General features: G+C 44.1%; 1 pseudogene; it reads right to left on the bottom strand.

Annotated features, from left to right (window-relative positions):
* Window positions 1-13,801, bottom strand: part of LOC115160068 (cAMP-specific 3',5'-cyclic phosphodiesterase 4D-like) — a 359,418-nt pseudogene that overhangs the window by 320,569 nt on the left and 25,048 nt on the right.

The raw sequence follows: 13,801 nt of genomic DNA on the forward strand, positions 1-13,801 counted from the left end.
CCTGAGCAGTAGTCTACACTGGTCTAGGATATGTTTTATGTCTGAGTTGCCCCTGAGCAGTAGTCTACACTGGTCTAGGATATGTTTTATGTCTGAGTTGCCCCTGAGCAGTAGCCTACACTGGTCTAGGATATGTTTTATGTCTGAGTTGCCCCTGAGCAGTAGTCTACACTGGTCTAGGATATGTTTTATGTCTGAGTTGCCCCTGAGTAGTAGTCTACACTGGTCTAGGATATGTTTTATGTCTGAGTTGCCCCTGAGCAGTAGCCTACACTGGTCTAGGATATGTTTTATGTCTGAGTTGCCCCTGAGCAGTAGTCTACACTGGTCTAGGATATGTTTTATGTCTGAGTTGCCCCTGAGCAGTAGCCTACACTGGTCTAGGATATGTTTTATGTCTGAGTTGCCCCTGAGCAGTAGCCTACACTGGTCTAGGATATGTTTTATGTCTGAGTTGCCCCTGAGCAGTAGTCTACACTGGTCTAGGATATGTTTTATGTCTGAGTTGCCCCTGAGCAGTAGTCTACACTGGTCTAGGATATGTTTTATGTCTGAGTTGCCCCTGAGCAGTAGCCTACACTGGTCTAGGATATGTTTTATGTCTGAGTTGCCCCTGAGCAGTAGCCTACACTGGTCTAGGATATGTTTTATGTCTGAGTTGCCCCTGAGCAGTAGCCTACACTGGTCTAGGATATGTTTTATGTCTGAGTTGCCCCTGAGCAGTAGCCTACACTGGTCTAGGATATGTTTTATGTCTGAGTTGCCCCTGAGCAGTAGCAGGAGTCTACACTGGTCTAGGATATGTTTTATGTCTGAGTTGCCCCTGAGCAGTAGCCTACACTGGTCTAGGATGTGTTTTTTGTCTGAGTTGCCCCTGAGCAGGGGTCTACACTGGTCTAGGATGTGTTTTTTGTCTGAGTTGCCCCTGAGCAGGAGTCTACACTGGTCTAGGATGTGTTTTATGTAATTATCTCCAACAATGCTTCAAATTAAGACAAACAAAAAGGATACCTGAAAGTGCTTTGTCAACCTTTCCCTCACATGTCGGCTAGGGTAGTTCAACTTGTCCCATACGTTGGGCTGAATTTCTATGAACTGAATAGAGAACATTTCAGGCTTGTCGTTTGGATTCCGGCCTGTCCTGATTTTATATTCTACTTGATTTACACTGACTACACAAACCATTAGGCTCTTTCCATGACATAGACTGACCAAGTGAATCCAGGTGAAAGCTATGATCCCTTTTTGAAGTCACTTGTTAAATCCACTTCAATCAGTGTAGATGAAGGAGATGATATGGGTTAAAGAAGGATTTTTAAGCCTTGAGACAATTGAGACATGGATTGTGTATGTGTGTCATTCAGTGAATGGTCAAGACAAAATATTTAAGTGAACGGGGTATGGTAGTAGGTGTGAGTGTGTCAAGAACTGCAACGCTGCTGGGTTTTTCATGCTCAACAGTTTTCCGTGTGCATCAAGAATGGTCCACCACCCAAAGGACATCCAGTCAACATGGGCGAGCATCCCTGTGGAACGCTTTAGACACCTTGTAGAGTCCATGGCTCAACGAATTGAGGCTGTTCTGAGGGCAAAAGGGGGTGTAACTCAATATTAGGAAGATGTTCTTAATGTTCTGTTCACTCAGTGCATGTTGGCCTGCCTTTTTCCTTCAGTTCATAGCCCGTGGCCATGTGGCTTTGCCGCTACGGGCGCTTTTGGAATTTCTTATTAGAAAAAAGTGTTTTTCTTGAAAAAAAAATTATATCAACAGAAATACCTTTCTCTCTTTTTTCAGGAACCATAAACTGGTATTGGCTGTATACTTATTCAACAATACTTTGATTTTAATCCGTTTTCTACTTGGATTTTAACCCGTTTTCCGAAAACACTTGGAGATTACCATCACATCATAAAACATTACATTTTAGTTTATAACTGAATGACAAGCACAATAGGGTTTGGCATTATTTGGCTTATCTGTCTATAGGATTTGGTACTTTGAACCAATAGATGTATGCTTAGTGTTAGTTTTGCCTGCCAGTCATCTTTATTTTTGACAGGCTACATTATAATTTGCCCTGAATACAGCAACCTTTCTCACACCATCCACTCTCTCACAAACTCCACAGGTGCATTGCATGGCTAAATGTAGTGATGGACGTTGATTGCCAATGCCACCACCACCTCCACATAACCGCCTCCATCCAGAGTTGAGTCCCTGCCGCTCCTCCTGCCAAACTAGTGTGTCCTCAGCTGGGTAGCTCTCTAAGCCTTTCCCCCAGGCACTCTCCAGGACGGTACCTGCCAGAGCATACAAAAAAGCCCATCATGGGCAGACACAGACCTATTAACTCCTGGGATGAGCTTCTGGAGCTTTCCTGCAGCTCTCTAATTCTAATTTACTTCTGGAGCTTTCCTGCAGCTCTCTAATTCTAATTTACTTCTGGAGCTTTCCTGCAGCTCTCTAATCCTAATTTACTTCTGGAGCTTTCCTACAGCTCTCTAGGTCTTATTTACTTCTGGAGCTTTCCTACAGCTCTCTAGGTCTTATTTACTTCTGGAGCTTTCCTACAGCTCTCTAGGTCTTATTTACTTCTGGAGCTTTCCTACAGCTCTCTAGGTCTTATTTACTTCTGGAGCTTTCCTACAGCTCTCTAGGTCTTATTTACTTCTGGAGCTTTCCTACAGCTCTCTAGTTCTTATTTACTCCCAGGCAGAGAAGGCTAGGGGATAATTGCCAATGAATGGATATTGTTTTTTTGGCTTCTAAAGCATATTTAGATTGAGTCTAGCCTCCTGATTAGGTAAAATAGAGCTATATTTGATTGAACAATAGATTGATTTAATCTGTGTTGCAAACTCAAATATTGTTCTGTTGGAAGAGTTTTTGTGGTCTGGCAATTTCATTTGATAGGACATACAGCTCGTTATTCATTCCGATGCTGTCAACTTCTATAAAGGGGATTAATGTCCAATAATGTACGAGTATAATTCATCTTTTATTGGATTATAGTCCTTAACATTTGCATAGATAGATATACAACTGTTATTTGAAGATGGTATAATATTTAGATATAGCTATGGAGTGCAATTTGTCAGCAAGCAGAAGTAGAAAAAGAGGAAAAGCAGTCATGCAACATGAGACGTTGTTTCTCATGGTGAATCATATGCAACATGACACGTTTCTCATGGTGAATCATATGCAACATGAGATGTTGTTTCTCATCGTAAATCATATGCAACATGAGACATTGTTTCTCATGGTGAATCTGGCTTGTCTAAATGTCCATACACTGAGTGAGAGAGAAGCTACTACTTCTCTGAGTGAGGGAGAGAGAAGCTACTACTTCTCTGAGTGAGGGAGAGAGAAGCTACTACTTCTCTGAGTGAGGGAGAGAGAAGCTACTACTTCTCTGAGTGAGGGAGAGAGAAGCTACTACTTCTCTGAGTGAGGGAGAGAAAAGCTACTACTTCTCTGAGTGAGGGAGAGAGAAGCTACTACTTCTCTGAGTGAGGGAGAGAGAAGCTACTACTTCTCTGAGTGAGGGAGAGAGAAGCTACTACTTCTCTGAGTGAGGGAGAGAGAAGCTACTACTTCTGTGAGTGACGGAAGGAGGCAGGGGGTGGGAGGGAGAGCCCACCGGGCAAAAACTGTTTGAATCAATGTTGTTTCCACATGATTTCAACACCCCAAATTTGGTGACGTTGAATCAATGTGGAAATCTGATTGGATTGGCAAAAAGCCATCAACCTAAGGGGATTTTGTCTTTTTTCACACAACTTTTAACTTAAATCTAATGACATTAGGAATTGTTTTGGTTGATTGTAGGATGAATTCACATTACGCAACCCAATGTAAATCAAAACTAGACGTTGAGCTGAATGTCTGTGCCCAGTGCGAGGCTACTACTTCACTGAGAGGGAGGTGCATTTATCACAACACAGTGGCTTGTTCCCTCCCAATTCATCTTTTGTTGATTCCCTCCTCACCTCCTTCTCAAAATGCATTGGAAGACAAGTTCCAAGGATTTTCTCCTCCCATATGGTTTGAGAAGGAGAGGACGCTGCAAGGAATCAAGGAAAGATGAATGGAAGTATAGCCAGCTATAGGATGTGACCTAGCTAAAGGTCATGACCAATATCTGGTGACAAAGCCACTTAATGGGGTTTCCAGCACACTACAGTTCAGTGTGCACACACAGAGGTCGTACCAGGACTTAGCTAGCTACTACAGCAACAGATTTACTTGTATTCTCAGAGGGCAATACGAGGGGGAGTTGTGCTGACGCTGTTGTTGCTGCCACAGTCCCATGCCCTTGAGAGCTCCAACCTTTTATTGCAGTGGGTTGAATCAGGGTCACACAGGGTTTCTTGGTAGTCTTAAACAAATCTACTTTGAAACAAAAGTATCAGTGGTGGAAAAAAGTACTCAATTGTCATACTTGAGTAAAAGTAAAGATACTTTAATAGAAAATGACTCAAGTAAAAGTGAAAGTCACCAAGTAAAATACTACTTGAGTAAAAGTTTAAAAGTATCTTGTTTTAAGTGTACTTAAGTATCAGTGGTGGGAAAGTACTCAATTATCATACTAAAGTAAAAGGAAATGACATAGATCAAATTCCTTATATATTATGCAAACCAGACGGCACAATTTTTTTTATTTATGGACAGACAGAGGCATACTCCAATACTCAGACATAATTTACAAATGCGGTATTTGTATTTAGTGAGTCCGCCAGATCAGAGGCAATAGGGATGACAACACATTATATTGATACGTGTGTGAATTGGACCATATTGCTGTCCTGTCTGAGTATTCAAGATGTAGCAAGTACTTTTGGGTGTCATGGAAAATTTTCTTTAAGAATGTAGTGAAGTAAAAGTTGTCAAATATGAAGTAAAGTAAAAGTAAAGTACAGATACCTAAAAAAACGACTTAAGTAGTACTTTAAAGTATTTTTATTTAAGTACTTTACATCACTGAAAAGTATACACCTCACACACATGATTACGCGCCTAAAACAAAAATACACCTGTACAATGTCAGATATAGAGTTGAAATGTGTTCCATTTTGAGTTTACATCCCAATATTAAACGTATACATCACAGAAGACTGAAAAATATATATTTTTAAAGTTTTACATGGAAACACCAGATTTTTGATTGTTTTTTATTTATTTTTATAATGTGTATTAATTATGAAATTATGAAAAACATGAATAACATTCCACCCATGAGGCCACTAGGTAATTTGACTACGGGAAATGACTACTAACGGGCCTGGCTTGGTCACTAGCTGATAGAGCTGGTGACACAGAGGTTCTAAAGCATATAAAACACAATGAAATATACAGACCATACACAGTCTCACAGAGAGAGAACCAACAGGATAGCGGAGGCTGCAGCCCCAATCCAATTCCAAGCTGTCAGCTAAGATTAGGATCAGAAGGGGTCCATCACTGGGTCACATCTTCAGGTATAAGAGTTCGCTTTCAATTATCATCTAGTTTAAATGAGTGTCTACCTGCTAATGGAAGTTCAGAAACATACTAGCCCAAAAATGCCAGAATAAAAAACTGACGTTCATTGTTAACTATTTATTAATCTTGATACTTATTTTGTATTTTGCAACATCATGAATGCCAGCTAAACAATGCAAAATATATGTTCTACTAACCCAAGTAAAGCAAAAAAAGATATGTATTGGAAGTGTCACAGTGATGATGGTAGATAATCACAAATACAAAAAGTGAGGAAATCCAACTCAAATCTTTTTTCTACAATGCAATTGTATTGCCAATGCATTTCACCTAGACAAAGTTACAAGATAGGATGGTCACATTTTTAGGTAATAATGGCTATCTGGTCCTGGTTTCTATGGAAACAGATGCACCTTTGTCCTACTTTTTTACTCTGTGGGAGGAAGAATACAGTATGAACATTGATTGCCCTCTTTAGTTTGTTTTGATGGATGCTCTGCCTAAAAGTAATAGAGTTTGCACAGAGTCCTGCCTCGGTGGTCAATAAAGAGTCTAGGATGCTGTGCGCGTTATATTCTGGGGGTGGTATTCCAAAGCAGAGGAAAGTTGAAATAGGATATTTGAATAGTGCGAATGTGTGGTGATCCTATGTGGAAGATCCGCATTATAGCGAGCTTGACATTTTAAAGGTGATTTCCAATTGAGCCGACATATATGTAAAATGGCGCCAGAGCAATAGGCAGACGTTTTACGTGCCCCCAACCAATTGTGTTTTTTAGTTTGTTTATCTGTGTTGTTTGTAACTTGTTTTTTAACTATTTTTGTACTTAATGTTGCCACTACCTTCTCTTAAGACCGAAAAGAACTTCTAGACATCAGGACTGCAATTACTCACCACAGACTAGCGTAATCCTTTTTCACAAATCTGACGAGCCCGAGGCGGAGGATATACGACTCCCTCGGGAACAGGCCCCGACCCCAGTGATCTGCGTGAAGAGGAGGCGGCGAAAGAGAGGCCAGAGGGCGGGCTGCCTTCTGAGGAGTAGGAGGCGATCGAATAAACCCCCACTCCCCTCAATTCTGCTCGCAAACATGCAATCTTTGGACAATAAAATGGACGAGTTATTGGGAAGATTAAACTCCCAATGGGACATTAAAAACTGTAACATCTTATGCTTCACGGAGTCATGGCTGTACGACGACAATATCAACATACAGCTGGCTGGTTATACGATGTACCGGCAGGATAGAACAGCGGCGTCTCGTAGGACAGCTGTTGCACTATATCTAAGGAAGTCTCGAGCTATTGCATGATAAGCTGCAGACCACACTACCTACCGAGAGAGTTTTCATCTCTCTCGGTAGGTACCACCACAGTCAGAGGCTGGCACTAAGATAGCATTAAATTAGCTGTATTCCGCCATAAGCAAACAAGAAAACGCTCACCCAGAGGTGGCGCTCCTAGTAGCCGGGGACTTTAATGCAGGGAAACTTAAATTAGTTTTACCTAATTTCTATCAACATGTTAAATGTGCAACCAGAGGGAAAAGAACTCTGGACCACCTATACTCCACACACACAGATGCATACCAAGCTCTCCCTTGCCCTCCATTTGGCATATCTGACCATAATTCTATCCTCCTGATTCCTGCTTACAAGCAAAAATTAAGCAAGAAGCACCAGTGACTAGATCGATAAAAAAGTGGTCAGATGAAGGAGATGCTAAGCTACAGGACTGTTTTGCTAGCACAGACTGGAATATGTTCCAGGATTCCTCCAATGGTATTCAGGAGTACACTACATCTATCATTGGCTTCATCAATAAGTGCATCAATGACGCCATCCCCACAGTGACCATACGTACATACCCAAACCAGAAGCCATGGATTACAGGCAGCATCCGCACTGAGCTAAAGGCTAGAGCTGCCGCTTTCAAGGAGCGGGAAGCCTGGAAGCTTGAAGCTTATAAGAAATCCTGCTATGCCCTCCGACGAACCATCAAACAGGCAAAGCATCAATACAGAACTAAGATCGAATCATACTGCATTGTCTCGACGCTCATCGGACTTGGCAAGGCCTGCAAACCATTACAAAGGGAAACACAGCCGAAAGCAGCCCATTGAAACGAGCCTACCGGACCAGCTAAACTACTTCTATGCTCACTTCGAGGCAAATAACACTGAAACATGCATGGGAGCACCAGCTGTACCGGAAGACTACCGGAAGACAGGAAGGCTGCCCAGAGCCTACCTGCCTTCTATGCTAAATGCCTTCAATGCTCGCTTTGAAGCAAGCAACACTGAACCATGCGTGAGAGCACCAGCTCTTCCGGACGACTGTGTGATCACGCTCTCCGCAGCCAATGTGACTAAGACCATTAGACAGGTCAACATTCACAAGGCAGCAGGGCCAGACGGATTACCAGGACATGTACTGTGAGCATGCGCCGACCAACTAGCAAGTGTCTTCACTGACATTTTCAACCTCTCCCTGTCCGAGTCTGTAATACCAACATGTTTCAAGCAGACCACCATAGTGCCTGTGCCCAACACCACTAAGGTAACCTGCCTAAATGACTACCGACCTGTAGCACTCACGTCTGTAGCCATGAAGTGATTTGAAAGTCTGGTCATGGCTCACATCAACACCATCATCTCAGAAACCCTAGACCCAATCCAATTTGCATACCGCCCCAACAGATCCACAGATAACGCAGTCCCTGTTGCACTCCACACTGTCCTTTCCCACCTGGACAAAAGGAACACCTATATGAGAATGCTATTCATTGACTACAGCTCAGCGTTCAACACCATAGTGCCCTCAAAGCTCATCACTAAGCTAAGGACCCTGGGACTAAACACCTCCCTTTGCAACTGGATCCTGGACTTCCTGACGGTCCACCCCCAGGTGGTAAGGGTAGGTAACAACACACCCGCCACACTGATCCTCAACACAGGGGCCCCTCAGGGGTGCGTGCTCAGCCCCCTCCTGTACTCTCAGTTCACTCATGACTGCACGGCCGGGCACGACTCCAACACCATCATTAAATTTGCCGATGACACAACAGTGGTAGGCCTGATCACCGACAACAACGAGACAGCCTATAGGGAGGAGGTCAGAGACCTGGCCGTGTGGTGCCAGGACAACAACCTCTCCCTCAACGTGATCAAGACAAAGGAGATGATTGTGGACTACAGGAAAAGGAGGACCGAGCACGCCCCCATTCTCATCGACAGGGCTGCAGTGGAGCAGGTTGAGAGCTTCAAGTTCCTTGGTGTCCACATCACCAACAAACTAGCATGGTCCAAGCACACCATGACAGTTGTGAAGCGGGCACGACAAAACCCATTCCCCCTCAGGAGACTGAAAAGATTTGGCATGGGTCCTCAGATCCTCAAAAGGTTCTACAGCTGCACCATCGAGAGCATCCTGACTGGATGCATCACTGCCTGGTATGGCAACTGCTCGGCCTCCGACTGCAAGGCACTACAGAGGGTAGTGCGAACGGCCCAGTACATCACTGGGGCCAAGCTTCCTGCCATCCAGGACCTTTTTACCAGGCGGTGTCAGAGGAAGGCCCTAAAAATTGTCAAAGACTCCAGCCACCCTAGTCATAGACTATTCTCTCTGCTACCACATGGCAAACGGTACTGGAGCACCAAGTCTAGTTCCAAGAGGCTTCTAAACAGCTTCTACCCCCAAGCCATAAGACTCCAGAACATCTAGTCAAATGGCTACCCAGACTATTCACATTGCCCCCCCCCCCCCCCCCCCCCCCCCCCCTCCACACCACTGCCACTCTCTGTTGTCATCTATGCATAAGTCACTTTAATTAACTCTGCCTACATGTACATACTACCTCAACTAACCGGTGCCCCCGCACATTAACTATGTACCGCACCCCCCTGTACATTGTTATTTTTTACTGCTCCTCTTTAATTACTTGTTACTTTTATCTCTTTTTCTTATCCATATTTTTTTTTAAACTGCACTGTCGGTTAGAACCTGTAAGTAAGCATTTCACTGTAAGGTCTACACCTGTTGTATTCGACGCATGTGACTAATACAATTTGATTTGATATGCAGCGTTTACCTTGAATGCAGTCTCCGCGAACGTTGGAACCTTTCTTTTAAATGTAAATCACGCTGTATCGCGGTTCTTTTGCGGTCTGGATTGAATCTAGCCCCTAGTGTACTAGTTTGTAATGGCCAGAGCCACGTATTTAGAGAGTAGGGACATTAAGGTTTCCGCATTATGATGCATTTACATGACACTTCAACATTCTATGGCAGCCATGTTAGCTCCCCGTTAACATGACATAGGAAATATTTAAACAATGCTATGTAACTGAATGTCTGGAATTAGAACAATGTTAAACATTCTAAAAGTTGGTCTAATATATGGCTCTGGTGATGGCTAAAAGTAGTGCACTATATAGGGAATAGGTGTCACGCCCTGACCTGAGAGAGAGGGTTTGTTTCTCTATGTGGTTAGGTCAGGGTGTGGGGTGGGCATTCTATGATGTCTATTTCTTTGTTTTGAGCCGAGTATGGTTCCTAATCAGAGGCAGCTGTCTATAGTTGTCTCTGATTAGGAATCATACTTAGGCAGCCTTTCCCCCCCACCTGTAGTTGTGAGATCTTATTTTGTACTGCTTGTTAAGCCTGCAAGACGTTACAGTCGTTGTCATTGTTTATTCTTTTGTTTGCAGTGTTCTGATTTATAATTAAATACAAAGATGAACACTCACCACGCTGCGCTTTGGTCCACTCCTTTTGACGATCATGACAATACGGTGCTATTTCAGATGCATCCCAATAGTTTCCTGCAGTATGGGCAGCAGGTTTCCTCCCTACTCTGTCACACATGCTCCCGTTCACAGATTTGTTTACTGTTCTTTGTCAGTGCAGTGTTTTTTAGTCATGTGTGTATTATTACCAAATAAAACAAAGTTAATCAGGATGGCTCTGTTATAGCCTCTAGGATCTGCTGGGCTGGAGATTGACTGTCTGTCAGACAGTCCTGTGTTGTGGGACTGAGGTTATACCCCAGCTCAGACACAGACCCAATGGGACTTATCACAATAGTAGGGATGTTAAACCCAGTGTCCTGACTGACTCCTGACTAAATTCCTAATCTCATAGTACCATAACCACTCTTTTCACACTATCGTGCTGACCAGAACTGTATCATGTTGGCTTGGATGTTCTTTTCACATTTTTCTTTCCTGCACAGTTCCAGTACTATGGCAGATGTGTAACCAGGCAAGTTGTCACGCCCTGACCAGGTGAACTCTGCTATTTTGGTCAGGGTGTGGCATTTCTATGGTTTATTTTCTATGTTTTGGTTATAGCCTTTGTGTTTTATTTCTATGTTGGGCTCGGGGGTGATTTCCCAATCAGACAGCTGTCGCTTGTGAAGTCTGATTGGGAATCACATTTAAGTTCCTTTTCCCCCACGATGTTTGTGGGTTGTTGTCTCTTTTGTTTGAGCAAGTTAACGTTTCGTCTATTCTTTGTCTGTTTTGGTAACGTGTTTATTTGTGTCTAAATAAACATGTGTTCGCTCCCAGCTGCGTTTTGGTCCGCTTCCTTATCACCCGACGACGAGCGTTACACAAGTACAGTAGAGCTTTGTTTGGCTCAGTAGTCTGAAAAGAGACTCTCTAGCTACAGTACAGATTCTCATCTCCAGCTATATATGCAAAAAGGCACCTGATGGCACTAGCCATGTAAACACGAACCTCAGCTGCAGAGCTTAAGCTCACCTGAGGTCGTGCATAGGTTGCTGTTTAGGTGTAATCAGGATATTTTCGACTAACCTTTATTTGGAGATACTTTCTTCCTTCTCATTTCAGAAGAAACTTGTCTCATAAACATGAACGTGCAGTTGCAGGTGGTTCTCTAAAAACCAAAGACTATTCAGAAAAAAATTAAATCCACTTTTTGTATTGAGTGACAAATGCCTCTCAGGTGTCTGTAGATCTTTGTTTGGTAGCACTGTGTGACTCGTCATCTACTTCTACACGTGGAGGCAGATGTACGTGCATACCCCAACCAGAAGCCATGGATTACAGGCAACTTTCGCAATGAGCTAAAGGCTAGAGCTGCCGCTTTCAAGGAGCGTGACTCTAAACCCGGTAGCTTATAAGAAATCCTGCTAATGCCCTCCGATGAACCATCAAACAGGCAAAGCGCCAATACAGGACTAAGATCGAATCATACTACGCCGGCTCCGACGCTCGTCGGATGTGGCAGGGCTTGCAAACTGTTACAAACAACAAAGGGAAGCACAGCCGAGAGCTGCCCAGTGACATGAGCCTACCAGACAAGCTAAATAACTTCTATGCTCACTTCGAGGCAAGTAACACTGAAACATGAATGAGAGCATCAGCTCTTCCAGATGACTGTATGATCACGCTCTCTGCAGCCGATGTGAATAAGACCATCAAACAGGTCAACATTCACAAGGCTGCAGACGGATTACCAGGATGTGAACTCCGAGCATGCGCTGACCAACTGGCAAGTGTCTTCACTGACATTTTCAACCTCTCCCTGTCTGAGTCTGTAATACCAACATGTTTCAAGCAGACCACCATAGTCCCTGTGCCCAACAACACTAAGGTAGCCTGCTTAAATGACTACCGACCCATAGCACTCATGTATGTAGCCATGAAATGCTTTGAAAGGCTGGTCATGACTCACATAACACCATCATTCCAGAAACCGTAGACTCACTCCAATATGCATACCGCACCAACAGATCCACAGATGATGCAATCTCTGTTGCACTCCACACTGCCCTTTCACACCTGGGCAAAAGGAACAACTATGTGAAAATGCTGTTCATTGACTACTGCTCAGTGTTCAACACCATAGTGCCCTCAAAGCTCATCACTAAGCTAAGGACTCTGGGACTAAACACCTCCCTCTGCAACTGGATCCTGGACTTCCTGACGGGCCGCCCCCAGGTGGTAAGGGTTGGTAACAACACATCCCCCATGCTGATCCTCAACACAGGGGCCCATCAGGGGTGCATGCTCAGCTCCCTCCTGTACTCCCTGTTCACTCATGACTGCACGACCGGGCACGACTCCAACGCCATCATTAAGTTTGCCGATGACACAACAGTGGTAGGCCTGATCAACGACAACGATGAGACAGCCTATAGGGAGGAGGTCAGAGACCTGACCATGTGGTGCAAGGACAACAACCTCTCCCTCAACGTGGTCAAGACAAAGGAGATGATTGTGGACTACAGGAAAAGGAGGACCGGGCACGCTCCCATTCTCATCGACAGGGCTGTATTGGAGCAGGTTGAGAGCTTAAAGTTCCTTGGTGTCCACATCACCAACAAACTAACATGGTCCAAGCACACCAGGACAGTCGTGAAGAGGGCACGACAAAACCTATTCTCCCTCAGGAGACTGAAAAGATTTGGCATGGGTCCTCAGAACCTCAAAAGGTTCTACAGCTGCACCATCGAGAGCATCCTGATGGGTTGCATCACTGCCTGGTATGGCAACTGCTCGGCCTCCGACTGCAAGGCACTACAGAGGGTAGTGCGAACGGCCCAGTACATCACTGGGGCCAAGCTTCCTGCCATCCAGGACCTCTATACCAGGCGGTGTCAGAGGAAGGCCCTAAAAATTGTCTAAGACTCCAGCCACCCTAGTCATAGACTGTTATCTCTGCTGCTGCATATGGCAAGCGGTACCGGAGCGCCAAGTCTAGGTCCAAGAGGCTCCTAAACAGCTTCTACCCCCAAGCCATAAGACTGCTGAACAGTTAATCAAATGGCTACCCAGACTACCCAGACTGAGTGCATGTAAAGAAGTGAGAAATGATAAGAATCTGCAATGTCCTTGTACTTGAAATGGCAAGAATGTATCTACTTCATTGTTTGTCTCTCTCTCTCTCTATTGTCAAACTGTCTGTGCAATGGACAGTGGTTGCTTTCTGGAAGAGTCCAAGAAGTAGGGCGGTCGACATGGTTAGAAATAGATTTGTTGTGATAAATTTAAGTAACATTGTTTCCATGGAAACAGACCTGTCCCTACTGTGTGTTGTTTACTCTTAAGACGTTTTTCAGTCCAAGGCTGACTGTTGACAACACCATCGTAGGTCAGTCCTCAACTAAACAGACAGCCATTAACAGTGAACTATCCAGTGACCTTGCCGGTCTAGTGGTAATACCACAGCCTCTGACACATACTTTCGAATCCGGCCTACTACCCTTCAACCTATCTTTCCCCACTGTCATCGTCTCTATATCGTTTTAGAAAACACCTTCAAAATAAACATTGAACTATCCATGGG

This window comes from Salmo trutta, chromosome 23 (genome assembly GCF_901001165.1).
Source record: "Salmo trutta chromosome 23, fSalTru1.1, whole genome shotgun sequence".
Classification (NCBI taxonomy): domain Eukaryota; kingdom Metazoa; phylum Chordata; class Actinopteri; order Salmoniformes; family Salmonidae; genus Salmo; species Salmo trutta.